Source organism: Glycine soja, chromosome 18 (genome assembly GCF_004193775.1).
Source record: "Glycine soja cultivar W05 chromosome 18, ASM419377v2, whole genome shotgun sequence".
NCBI classification, from domain to species: Eukaryota; Viridiplantae; Streptophyta; class Magnoliopsida; order Fabales; family Fabaceae; genus Glycine; species Glycine soja.
Window position 1 is genome coordinate 30,270,575 of NC_041019.1, and position 14,782 is coordinate 30,285,356.

Consider the following 14,782-nt stretch of genomic DNA (forward strand, 5'->3'; position numbering starts at 1 on the left):
CCTAATAACTTAGTCACTGCACAACTTCCACAAATAGGGGTCATCCCAAATATAATGCTTAGCATCGCTCTTAATTTTATCAGTTTGAGCTTTAGATGCTAAGGGAGGAAAAACAGAAGAAACCAAATAATTCACAATATTAGCAAACCAGGGAGTGGGGAAGGAATCAGAAATACTATACAGAATGTACAAATGGTCATCCGAAAAATCATCCTGAATGGGTGAGTCCTCAAACACACGCTCAATCCTACTCAGATGGTCAGCCACAAGGTTCTGCGAACCACTCTGATCACTGATCTCCAAATCAAGCTCTTGGAGCCAAAGCATCCACTTGATCAATCTAGGCTTTGACTCAGCCTTCTTCAATAGGTACTTTAGAGCTGCATGGTCAGCATAAACAATAACACAAGTACCAAGCAAATATGAATGAAATTTTTCAGGAGCAAAAACTATCGCTAATAGCTCCTTCTCTGTGGTAGTGTAATTTGCTTGAGCAGCATCGAAAGTTCTGGAAGCGTAGTAGATCACCCGAGGCAGCTTATCAATCTTTTGAGCAAGGACAACCCCCAATGTGTAATTGAATGTATCGCACATTAGCTCAAATGGGATTCTCCAATCAGGTGCCTGAATGATAGGGGTGGTAGTCACCGCACGCTTGAGGCAATCAAAAACCTCTTTGCATCGGTCATCAAAATCAAACTCCACCTTCTTTTGTAGCAGATTGGATAGTGGAAGGGCCACTTTGCTAAAATCCTTGATAAAGAGCCTATAAAACCCTGCATGACCAAGAAAAGAACGAACCTCTCGCACGCAAGAGGGGTAAGGCAATTGTGAAATAACATCTATTTTTGCAGGGTCTACCTCTATGTCCCTATTCGAAATCATATGTCCTAAAACTATACCTTGTTCTACCATGAAGTGACATTTTTCAAAATTCAGCACATGGTTCGTTTCAATGCATTTACTAAGAACTCTATCCAGACTATCCAAACATGTATCAAAAGAGGATCCATAAATAGTAAAATCATCCATAAATACCTATATGCAACTCTCTAAAAAATCACTGAAAATGCTAAGCATACACCGCTAGAAGGTACTAGGGGTGTTGCATAGGCGAAAGGGCATCCTCCTATAGGCAAAAGTGCCAAAGGGACAGGTGAATGTGGTCTTTTCTTGATCCTCAGGAGCAATATGAATTTGTAAATAACCAGAAAAACCATCAAGAAAACAGTAATGAGACTTACCTGCCAAGCACTCAAGCATTTGATCAATGAATGGCAGGGGAAAATGATCTTTTCTTGTTACCAGGTTCAACCTCTTATAATCAATGCAGACTCGCCAGTTGTTATGCACTATTGTGGGGATAAGCTCATCCTTTTCATTCTTGATCACTGTGAGGCTTGTCTTCTTAGGAACAACTTGGACTGGACTCAGCCACTGGCTGTCAGAAATGGGGTAGATGATTCCAACTTGTAAGAGCTTGGTCACTTCCTTTTTCACCACATCTAGAATGATGGGGTTGAGTCACCGCTGTGGCTACCTCACTGGCTTAGCTCCATCCTCTAAAAGTATCATATGCATGCAGGTAGATGGGCTAATACCAGGAATGTCTGCTAAAGTCCATCCAATGGCTTTCTTGTGCTTCTTGAGAATTAGCAACAACTTCTCCTCTTACTCAGCAGCAAGGGAGGCAGAGATGATCATTGGAAATTTTTCCTTGTCCTCCAAGTAAGCGTATTTGAGGTTTTCTTGTAGGGGCTTCAACTCTGGTGTGGGTGGTGGCAGAACAGTGGGAGGAACCAGGGTAGGAGAAGAAGAAGGTTCCTTAGCCTGTACCTCATAAAGCAAGTCAGAAGTATATGTACTTCCTGCAACATGGTTAGTGCATTCTGACTCTAAAAAATCAACATCAAGAGGTACAACACCAGACTCAAATTCAAATTCACTCTCAGTATAAAAATCAGACACATGATCAAATTCAAACTCAGATTCAGATTCAATGCATAAGGAATGACAAGTATGCAAATCAGATAAAAATGGATGTTTCCTACCATGAAGAACAGAATCAAAATCAAACATATAATCATCAACAATCTGATTAATTATCTCAGCACGAAAAATAGAATGATCCTCAGATGGATGTTTCATGGCATCAAGAGTGTTAAAATGAACAACAATATCACCAAATTCCATAGACAATGTGCCAGCATAAACATCTATCTTGGTTCGGGCTGTTTTCATAAATGGCCTGCCTAAAATAATTGGAACTAAACCATGGGAAAATCCCTCTTCCATATTAAGAACACAAAAATCAACAGGAAAAATAAGTTCACCAACCTGAACCAGCACATCCTCTATGAAACCTGCGGGGTAAGCAACACTTCTATTTTCCAAATGAATCACCACATCGGTAGATTGCAAAGGTCCAAGAGATAAAGAATTGAAAATGGACAGAGGCATGACACTAACTGATGCTCCTAGATCTAGCATGCCATTCTCAAATTTACTGTTCCCAATAATGCAAGGTATAAAGAAAGTACCTGGGTCCTTACATTTCTCAAGAATGTGAGGAACAGATTTACCTATCAATGCTGACACGTTTCTGCCCATGCTAATCCTTTCATTGCCCTTGAACTTCCTTTTGTGGGTGCACAGCTCCTTTAGAAACTTAGCATATCTTGGAATCTGCTTGATAGCATCTAGCAGAGGCATGTTCACCTCTACTTTTTTGAAGGTCTCCAAGATCTCCTTTTCTGCTTCTTCCATCTTTTTGTTTGGAATTGCTCTAGGTGGTAATGGAAGAGGGATAAGGGACTGTTGCAAGTCAGAATTACTAGAAGAAGGTCCACCTGCATGAAAATTTTTGTTAGGAATCTTTCTCTTTTGTGCAACTATCTCATCCTCTTTTTCAGGTGTAGAATGAAGCTTGACAGGTTTAGGTGCAGGTGCTGCTACTGGTGGAGGCACATGAATTTGGTTGCCATACCTCAAGGTGATGGCACTCATATTTTTCGAATTTTGCACAGTTTGTGAAGGAAATTTGTCAGAATTTTGGGACAAAGCTTGGTTCAACTGAGTAGCCATCTGCCGCATATGATTTGTCAGACTCTGAACGGAGGCTCTTGTCTCTTGCTGAAATTGCATATTCTGGATGGTCATTTGCCTCACTAACTCTTCTAAGGAAGGTTGAGGAGGAGCCTCAGTTGCTTGTTGTCTTTGTTGTGACTGCTGCTGCTGTATTGGAGGAGGAACATATGGCTTGCTTGGACCAACAACATTCTGAAAAAGAGGGACAGACTGTTGTTGTCATGGAGGACTTGTCCATCTCAAATTTGGATGATTCCTCCAACCTGGATTGTATCTATTGCTTGAAAGGTCATAATTATTCTGTTGTTGTTGGTTTTGCTGCTAAGGAGGTCTATTATAAATGTTTGCAGCATAAGCTTCAGGTTGCTCATTGATTCCAGATTGCAGCAAAGAAGGACATAGATCTGTATGGTGATCTGCAGAAGAACATAGACCACAAACTCTTGCAACAAGTGTAGATTTCTGATTCATGGCAAGCTGAGTTACTAAGTTGACCAAGGCATCAAGTTTTCCCTCAAGCTTTTTATTTTTTGTAGATGAAGATGAATCTGTGGCCACCTCATGGACTCCTCTAAGAACAATAGCATCATTTCTTGCACTGAATTGTTGGGAGTTGGAAGCCATCTTCTCAATCAAATTCCTAGCCTCAGCATGAGTCATATCAACAAGGGCTCCACCATTGGCAGCATCAATCATACTCCTCTCCATTTTGCTAAGTCCCTCATAGAAATATTGAAGAAGGAGTTGCTCAGAAATCTAGTGGTGAGGGCAGCTTGCACACAATTTCTTGAATCTTTCCCAATACTCATACAAGCTCTCTCCACTCAGTTGCCTGATGCCTGAAATGTCTTTTCTGATGGTAGTGGTCCTAGATGCAGGGAAAAATTTCTCCAAGAACACCCTCCTAAGGTCATCCCAGCTGAAAATGGACTTGGGAGCAAGGTAGTAGAGTCAATATTTTGCCACTCCCTCCAGATAATGAGGAAAAGCCTTTAGAAAGATATGATCTTCTTGGACATCAGGGGGCTTCATGGTGGAACAAAAAATATGGAACTCCTTAAGATGCTTATGAGGATCTTCACCTGCAAGACCATGAAACTTGGGCAGCAAATGTATTAGTCCAGTCTTGAGAACATATGAAACACCCTCATCAGGATATTTAATGCACAAGCTTTCATAAGTGAAATCAGGTGCAGCCATCTCCCTAAGAGTCCTCTCATGAGGAGGAGGTTGAGCCATGTTCTCGGTATGAAAATTAGTAGTGGAATGCTCAAAATTAGAATATTCAGAATCACCCTCAACAGAATGCTCAAAATGCACAGAATGACCAGGATGCAAATTATGCCTAACTAATCTATGAAAGGTTCTATCTATTTCAGGATCAAAGGGTTGTAAATCACTTGGATTGCCCCTAGTCATGCACTATATGTAGCAAATAATGTGTTTCTCAACAAGCACCTAACAAGGGGGTAAAACTACAACTATACTCAAACAATATCAAAATGAGCTGAAATTTTGTGAGGAACACCCTAAAATCATGAAAAGATAGCACAAAAAATTTCAAACAAAAATTCAAAGTCTAACTATGAAAACTACCTAAGCAAAGTTTAGAAAAATAGGACAATAATACTTGAAAAATAAAAAAAAAAACTTAGTAAATGGCTGATTTTTGGAGTTTGGGAGACCCGAACTGGCTAAAGCATGCAATTACAATATAGGAAATTTTTTTCTACCCCAAATGCAAATATAATAATAGTCATTCTGATACCCGGAGCAAAAGTTATGGCCGTTTTAAGTTTTGCTAAAAACAAGTTCCCAAAATTTTTGTCTCTCTCAAATACTGCCACACCAAGTGCACCTGATATTTTTCACGCAAAATATGGATCAAAAGAAGCTACCACACAAAAAATCAGCCAAAAATAAAAACTCTAACTATCAAAACAAAAATCGCTAATTAAATTGCAAAATCAGCTTCTAATCACTGTTCACAGCAAAACACAAAGCTGAATCAGTCGCTAAATAGGGAATGCAACTAAAATGCAAAATAGAACGCTACACAAAATAAGATTACTAAACACTATTAAGAACCTTTGGCCCACTGCTCCCCGGCAACGACGCCAAATTTGATTGAGGCTGTACACGAATCAAATAAACATTAAAAATGTATCAAAGGTCTAACCGCCTCAAAATTCTTTTGTATCCCCATTCACAAAGTATCAAAGGTTTAACCGCCTGAGATCTTTGTCTTAACACATTGGAGGGTACATCCTTTCTGGTACAAGTAGAGGATACATCTACTTGGGTTTGACTGAGAACAAGAGAGGGTACATCTCTTGTGGATCAGTTCTAGTGGAGGGTACATCCACTAGGTTCAAAGAGAACAAGGGAGGGTACATCCCTTGTGGATCTTTGCTTGTTAAATGATTTTTACAAGGTTGAAAGAAATCTCAAGGACCGCAGGTTGCTTGGGGACTGGATGTAGGCACGGGTTGTTGTCGAACCAGTGTAAAAACTCTTGTGTGTTTGTCTCCTTCTTCCCTACTATTTTACTTTCCGCTGTGGATTTTAATTTCCGCTTTTACTTTTGGTTAAGTTTCTCTTCTACTCTGATATGAACCCTCATGGCACAAGGGCTGACTTAGGATCATCTAGGATTAAACCTTGATGGAAAATGCGGAAATTGATTAAGGATGAAAAATAAGGTGGCTAATTTCGTGGGTCTTAATAAGGTGGTTCTTGGCATAAAATGGATTAATGGGATGGTAAAACGTAGGTTAAGTGGTGGCTGGACAGAAATATAGAAATGGCAATAACTCAAGCTACAGGGCTCCAAATGAGGTGATTCCAAAACGAGGTGAAAGGTCTCGTTTTGAAATTCAATTTAGGCTCAAGAATCACTTAATTTGAGTGCATAAAATGAGAGTTATGGCCACGAGATAATTTTGGGCAGAAGTGGATTTTCTGGAATTGTGGTTTGAAAGAACAAGGTTGAAGATGAAAGGAAGGAAAGAATCACTCTTTCCGGCGAGGAAAACACACAAAGGTTGTGAAAATCCTTTGATACAGCCAGGGTGTTCTTGAATCACTCAAGAATTTAGGAGAATCACTCTCACTAAGATAAAAGAGATAAACTCTAATTTTCTGAATAAAACTCAACTTGTGTTTATTGATAAAATGGTTCAGCTTATATAGAAGCTTTACAACAGATTTTAGTAATGACCCACTAACCTAGAATTAAAATAACTTAATGCCATTAACCTAGGGAATTAAAAAAAACTTAATGGCTGAGTGTAACTGAAATTGTGGCAACCAAAAGTCACCCCCAACAGCCAACAAGTCAGCCACCATTTGGTCTCCCAAAAGGCTGATGCCTAGGTTGCCAATTGGGCCCTTATTACAACTTGAACTAAACCTAACTAAAGCCCTTTTAGTTGATTAAACCAAAACATATTTTTTGTCAGCCAACTTTACAAGGATTGGGCCATTATTTAGACAAACTAAACACTCTAAAATTGAGACAAAGTGGTGTCATTTAGTCCTCCTCCATTTGGGCCATGATACAACTCACAACCTTGGACTTTTCTCCTTGAAACTTGGGCTTGTATTCAAATAGTATGGACAACACTTGTTGAAGAGCTTCCTTGGCTTTCCTTGCTCTAGCCCTTGTCATAGGTCCTCCAAGTCCTTCAAGTGGTTCCTTGCCCCTGCTCTTGGTCATGTCCTCATCATACTCCTAATTCTCTTAACAACATAGTAAAAGCCTTAGAAGAGTAAATTTTTAATTAGTAAAGGTTTAGGAATAATTAATTCAACCCCTGTTCTTAATTATTCTAAGGCCACTCGATCCAACACATTTGTTGGCTTTGGAAGCTCTGTGTCATCCGTCAAGGTAACAACACTTACATCATCAATTTTGGCACCGGCATCTGTTGGTTTTGGAATCTCTGTGTCACTCTTCAAGGTAATAGCACTGACATCATTAACTTTGGCACCAGCATCTATTGGCTTTGGAAGCTCTCTCTCCTTTTTCAATGTAACAACACTCACATCATCAATTTTGGCATCAGCATATGTTGGCTTTGGAAGCTCTCTATCACTCTTCAAGGTAATAACACTCACATCATCAATTTTGACACCAACATCTATTGGCTTTGGAAGCTCTTTGTCACTCATCATGGTAATAAAACTCATATTCCCCTTTGGATTGATAATTCACTGTGTGGGAATATAGCTAGAACCTTATTACTGCAACTAATTGGTAGTTGTAGCTAATTGTCCAATCTGAGTCTATAGGTTTTTGCTAGTGGCACTCACATTCTGCTGAAACAAAATGTTGTTGGTGGTCATTTGCTTTATCGACTCCTCCAAGGAAGGTCCAGAGCTGCTATTCTGTATAGGTTGTGTAGGTGAATGTGTACTATTCTGGAATTGTTGTTCTTGTCTAAAAGGAGGAGCTTGATATTTGCTGATGGAGGGTTGGAACTGTTGTTATCTAAATGGCTGCTATTGTGGATCGGGACCATACCTCGAGTCTGGATGATCTCTTTAACCAAGATTGTAGGTGTTAGAGGAAGGATTATATTATCGTTGTTGAGGTCTGAATGGTTGTCTAGGTTGCATGGTGGAACACACTACATGAAACTCCTTCAGATGCTTGTGTGGATCTTCACCTGCAAGACCCTGAAACCTTGGCATCAAATGGGTTAGTTAGAATTGAGCTCATAAATAACCTCAGTCTCAAGATATTGAATACACCAAGGTTGATACACAACATCTGGTGTAGCCTATTCCTTGAGAGTTTGATTGTTATCAGTCATTATATCAACACTATCAGAGGGGAAAAAAAAGGCTCAATAATAGAATCATAAATAGAGTCAACAATGAATTCAGTATGCACTATACTATTATGCAAAACTACACTATCATGCACAACTACACTTCACAGAACATTATTCACAATATATGCTATAAATGCTACAAAAAATAGAAAACTGCCTCAATTTTTTTTAAAATAAAGACTCCAAAACACCACAACAAATGTCTACAAATTATTTTTGATTTTTGGTAATTTTCTGGTGATTTTTAAAATCACGAAAATAGAAAAAAATTCCAAAAGTGGCCCAGATCAATGAATTTGCCAATTTTAACCCAAACCTAACCCCAAAGGGGTTTATTTTCTCAGAATAGGGGATAAACTTTGGACAATAAGTTGCACAAACAAATTCCATAGAACAGATCACTTTTGCGACACAAAATACACTACACTACTCTCTACACTACTCTTTTTTTTTTTGCTACTATGTTATGCTACTACACCTATTCTATATAACATCACTAACAAGACAAGTGAATGCAAAATGTAATATGTCAAACAATTATTGAATGCAAAGTGAACAAAATGAAAAGAACCTTATGCAAAACAGAACATGCACATATATGTATTAGTTTTTCTTTTTCCAATAGACAAATGCAAACCTATACTACTATGCTAATGTTAGTTATAAGTGAATCAAGGTTGGTACACAATGAATCACATCCCCCACAACAGTGCCAGTTTTGATAACGACTGGCGAATCATTCAAAAACAAATAAAACTAGAAAATTCTGCAGCACAGGATTAACCTAGGTCAAACTCAAAAATATTTTTTGGTGGTTTTAAAATCATGAAAATAGAAAAAAAAATTCCAAAAGTGGCCCAGATCAATGAATTTGGCAATTTTAACCCAAACCTAACCCCAAAGGGGTTTATTTTCTCATAATAGGGGATAAACTTTGGACAATAAGTTGCACAAACAAATTCCATAGAACAGATCACTTTTGCGACACAAAATACACTACACTACTCTCTACACTACTCCTCTATTTTTTTTTTGCTACTATGTTATGCTACTACACCTATTCTATATAACATCACTAACAAGACAAGTGAATGCAAAATGTAATATGTCAAACAATTATTGAATGCAAAGTGCACAAAATGAAAAGAACCTTATGCAAAACAGAACATGCACATATATGTATTATTTTTTCTTTTTCCTATAGACAAATGCAAACCTATACTATTATGCTAATGTTAGTTATAAGTGAATCAAGGTTGGCACCCAATGAATCATATCCCCCACAATAGTGCCAGTTTTGATAACAACTAACGAATCATTCAAAAACAAATAAAATTAGAAAATTCTGCAGCACAGGATTAACCTAGGTCAAACTCAAAAATATGATTCAATATGGTTCCTAAATTCATTCACTTATAAATAGAAAGGGGGGGAATTTCATCAAACAAGTTGTAGGAAATTGTAAAAGAATGCGAAAATACACAAAAAAAAAAATTGAAGAAACAAAACAGAACAAGAACAAAACATAAATCAAGATTAAAAGCATCAATCCAATTCACCAAACCTATGCAAATAGAATTATCATAGTTACTATGAATTATATTCAATGTGAAAGTTCACTCAAATGCATTAGAAAAAGTTCAATCATTTGTCTTAGACCAAAATTGAGTTAAGGTGAGAAAATAAGAGTCAGAGAGATGTCAATTGAGTTAAGAAGAATAAAAAAATATTAAACTACAAATGTTCAATCAACTATGGAGTCCTTTAAGCAGTTGGTGTTCAAACTAATGAATTCATTATTAGAGTAGAAGTTTAGGTTTTTTTGTGATGAGTCGTCGGGGTGCACAAAAGAGAAGGCATGAATTCGGTTGTATGATAAAGAGGAGAACTAATAAACATGAAATTTATTGTATTTTCATTTGCAATTTCAAACGTTTATTTGCTACTTTAGTATACTTTAGGCCTTGTTTTGAATTAACTTTGTTATGTTTTCTATTTTTAACATATTTTAGAAGTTTTTAATATGATTTTGTGAGTTTTTACAGAGAAATAGGACAATTTTACAAGATAGCCTCGCTCAAGTGAGGTATAGGCCGCTCAAGCTAGCTCAAACAGATGAGAAGATAAAATTTTAAAAAAGATATGTCGCTTATGCAAGGAGCACGCCAAACAATATGACTAGAAACTAAATTAATTCAAAATAGAGATAATTATAGAGATATAGCTCAAACATAAATGAAGAAAATCAATTGGAAGATAATTGCAACAATTAAAAGAGATTATATTAGCGGAAAAGATAATTTCCTTGTATAGATTATATTATTTTTAAATTAAGGAGATTATTTGCCTCTGTTAGAAACATCTATGATTCTATAAATAAAGAGGCATAGGCAACATTAAAAAAAAAACACCTCTATGCACCACCCTTCACTGAAAAACCCTATTCTTTTATCTCTTTTTGTATTTCATGAGTGACTAGTTTCTTTCTTAGCTAGGAGATGAAAGGATTTGACCCTATTTGATGTAATTTTCTCACATTAATGTGTTGTTTGAGTTCAATATTCACCTTCTATACTTAATGCTTTGTGACCTTGCACACCTCATAGATGATTCCAGGAATTGATGTGCACTTTGGCAAGTCTCGATAGTCCTCGGACGAAATTAGGGTATGACAATGGCCTCTCTTTACTTATCTTTTATTGGAAATAAAAGGGAAGTAAAGATAAGGACACTAATTTCGTTCGAGTGGCCTTGCTATTCGACCGGGCAACTGGCGAAAACCAAGGAAGTGAAACCGAAAAAATAAGAGGACATTGAAGTTTTATGAAATGTAAAATGGTGGACATTGAAGTCCTATTGAGTGGAAGACATTTGAAGTTCTCTTTTTTTCTTTTTTTTTTTCAAAGCATAGAAACAGAGGACGTTGAGTCCTAAGAAGCACAAAGACAAGGACATTGAGTCCTATAAAAGATAGAAGATGTTGAAGTCTTATTAAGTGTAAAAGACAGAAGACGTTGAAGTCCTGTAAATATAAAAGACAGAAGACATTGAAGTCTTTGAAGTGTAAAAGATAGAAGACATTGAAGTCTTGTAAATTTAAAAGACAAAAGACATTGAAGTCTTTGAAATGTAAATGACAGAGGACTTTAAGTCCTATGAAAGCATAACAACAGAGGACTTTGAGTCCTATGAAAGATAAAAGCGAGGACTTTGAGTCCTGTGAAAGATAAAAGTGAGGACTTTGAGTCCTGTGAAAGATAAAAGTGAGGACTTTGAGTCCTGTGTTTGAGTCCTGTGAAAGATAAAAGCGAGGACTTTGAGTCCTATGAAAGATAAAGGAAAGGACGTTGAGTCCTACAAAACAAGCCAATAGGTACTAGTACCATAGGGCATAACCTTATGAGAAAGCAAGAGGTTGACTCTTTGAGAAGGCCACTCATCCTAAACTCAAAAGATAGGACATTAGATTTAGGAATTGGGTATATAAAGAAAAATGTATGCACTTATAACCTAACATGACTTTTGGGATGCAAATGCATGCAACCTTCATCTTAAAATGCAGTAAAATGTAAAAGGTTTTGAATCATGAAAATTGTGTAATGCTCATGACATTCTTTCCTATTTTTGTGATTTTGATTTTGATTAGATTTTTTTGCTTTTTCTCTTTTTGTGGAAAACACAGATTGACTGTCTCTTTCTGAAAGACATGATAACTCATGAGACCTCATCCTATCTTTTTGAAAATCTCTTCGGGGACTCCCTTAGAGTGTATGTTTTGTTTGATTTAGTCACTTGACAATTTTGGATGACAACAATGGAGCCGTTTGACATTTACTCAATCAATTGAAATATTGATCCTAGGGTTTGTCCCTTTCTTTTTGTTTAAAACCTTCTATTATTTTGCACAGCAAGGAAACATAAGGATTTGGGATTGATCGTGCACTCCATTGAAGGATGACAATGGATTGTCACGTTTTGGTATGTGACCAAGTGAAACTTTCCTGATTTAAGATCATAGAGGGATGCCAAGATAAAAGCTATTACACACAACTGGCTCTTCACTTAGTCTACATGGTTTACACTAAACTATTACACACAAATAGAGGTTTGGGTGGTCTCTTGGAGACTCCCAATACACCCCTGTAGAATGTCCAAATATAAATAATTGCAATAGAAAAAATTCAGCACTGAATTGTTCTATTACAACAAATTTAACAAAGTTGTTAAGGTCTTCAAATTTGTCTTCGAGGCTTGTTTATTTTCTCAAGTATTTCACTCAAAATTTGGTAAGGCTTTGGTTGCTTCAAATCTAATGGTGCTCCTAGGATGTTGTTCGATCGCAACAAGTGCACCGGAACTCTCTGGGAACTTGTGTTACTTTATAAAGCTACTTCAGTGAATAGGTGTCTAGTGTGACATCCTGGAAATTTCTACCCGGAATTTTTGGAAATGATGTATTTTGAATGATTATATATATATATATATATAAGTATTATTCAGTGTATATGCATATATGTTCTTGGTAGAAGTAGGAATAGTGGGGGCTAGATATGCGGGTTAGGCTGATTAAGGAAGAGAAATCCATAACTGGGAGGTTATGGGTTAATTCTTAATTAATTAGTCTAAAAATCATTGTTTTGCGTGCGACTTAAAATTTAACAAAACCAACCTCTGAACCACGCTCGGGGTTTTATTCTGAGCGTTTTGATATATATTGCTTACTTTCAAAAACTGGCCCCGACGGACGCAGAGAAACGCGAGGAACTGGAACCAGAGAAACGGCATGCAAACCGAGGCAGGATTTTAGCGTTTCAAAGGTCAGATTTTTCTCACTTTTTGTGGCTGAGTATGGGTCACAATCAAAAGAGAAAGTGGGCCCTTTTTGCTCCACTCAAATGGAGACATGTGGCATAGCTTAAATAAAATAATAAGAAAAGAGAAAAGCCTTTTTTTAAAAAACCAAAAGCTGTTCTCTCTCCTCACTCAGCCAAAAGAAAATTCAGAAGCTCTCTCTCTCTCTCACGCAGCCTTCTTCTTCTTTTCTCTCATCCACCATTGTTGCCCAACAAAGCTCCAACCTTTGGCCATCATTTCTGCTCCAAATCGCGAAAGGAGGGCATTTTCGGAGTCGTGAAACGCATCTCTATGTGTGGGACTTCAAAATTTCAGGTTTGGGTAGACTTCTTTCTCACTTGATTTTCGTGGGTATTGGGTTTTGGGAGATATGATGGGTAGTCTTGCTAGGTTTATGCTTCATGATGGTTATTTGTGAAGAAATTTGTTGAAAGCATGTTGAACTTGCCATGTTTGGATGAGTTAAGCTTACCCATTCTGTTTTAGGGTTTTTATGATGATGCTTGTGATGTTTATGTGCTGAAATTGCTTATGGAAAACTGTTAGAGATGAAGGGTAGAGTTAACCTAGGGTTAGAAGGTGAGAGTATGGTGTTGTGAGTGGAAAAAGAGTGAGACTTTGAGAGTTGGAAGGCCAAATCTGGATTTAGTGGTATTTGGAGGTTAGAGTGAGTTAATTCTAGCTTGAAATTCCATTTAGGACTTATGAGAAAGGTTGGGCTGTGCTAGAGAGAAAAACAAATGACCAAAGTGAACAAAGAGCCATTTCTAGGGTAAATTTGGGTGTTGAGGAGTCAAATTTTGATTCGGTGAAATTTTAGGTGTAAATCCAGTTTGAACAAGTTTAAATTAATGTTATAGACTTGTGTGAGGTGAGAGTTTGCTTCAAATTTACCTCATTCTCAATTTCACTTCTCAAACCTTGAAAATCCATTAAATTGAGGGGTTTTGGATACCTAGATTTTGTGTTGCTGTGGTTTGAAGCTTTTCCTTGGTTTAGACATGATTGGTACATGATTTAGGACTTGTAGGATTCAATTTGGGAAAAATTGGATGAAGGCAAGAGTGGTTTTCGAAAATCTGCACTTATGCAGAATTTTGCTGTCAAATAGGTGCAGCAGAATTTTGGCCTTGTGCAGAAAAATGCTTGTGTGTGGTTGGCTGTGGAAAGAGTAGTACAGAATGAGTTCTGGATGTTTGCTAGTAGATCCCAACGGTCAAAATGTAGACTTATGTATTAGAGACTTCCAGTAAAATTTTCGAGTCGATCCAATGGTTAACAAATTGGGACGAAGGAAATGTTACTGGGGTCTTTAAGTGAGAAAAAGCTGTGATTTTGGTTTGAGTTTTGGGCAGAGTTTTCTGCCTTTGCCCTGTTTTGCTTGGTTTGTTAGTTTGTGATGATTTGGATGTTGAATTACCTGGATGTTGGAGAAGCTTGGGAGGATCGATGGAGACCCGGTGTTGAGAGAAACGAGGATATGGGCTACGTGGGAGTACGTGAGCTCAGTTGGAGGTGGGCAACAGGGGATGGTGGGTTTATGTGCGATTTGTGGATGTGGAAAACTTGTTGTGCACCATCGCCCGACCGCCACCTAGTACCACATGTGATGGGTACCCCATAATCCTACAAGCTTGAGATGAGGAAGTGTAGAAGGGTGAAACTTCCTGCTTTTATTCGTTGACCACAGAGTGGTACCTGGAGATATGTCGCGGGGGTCAGGAGACCTTGGGGACGTCAGGTGGGGTGCTATTGCCCAAAACCAAGCTTGACCAATCCCGACCCAACCCAGGCATAGTCAGTCAGTGAGAACCTGTGATGTACCTAAGCAGGCGAGCTCCTAATAGTCAACAGATAAAAGGAACAAAGACCACAAAGCAAGGAGGCTTGTGTGGTGGCTGGCCAGCTGTGAATCTTGTGTGATATATGGGTTATGGCCTCTGGTAATCGATTACCAAGGGTGGGTAATCAATTACAAGGCTTAAAAATGAAGACAGGAGGCT

The 14,782-nt window shown here is 37.8% G+C and overlaps 1 non-coding gene across 1 annotated transcript; it reads left to right on the forward strand.

Annotated features, from left to right (window-relative positions):
- Positions 1 to 3,841: 3,841 nt before the first annotated feature.
- Positions 3,842 to 3,948, forward strand: LOC114397835. Its single transcript, XR_003663452.1, has one exon. It is a non-coding gene; the product is annotated as a small nucleolar RNA R71 (small nucleolar RNA).
- Positions 3,949 to 14,782: the final 10,834 nt, after the last annotated feature.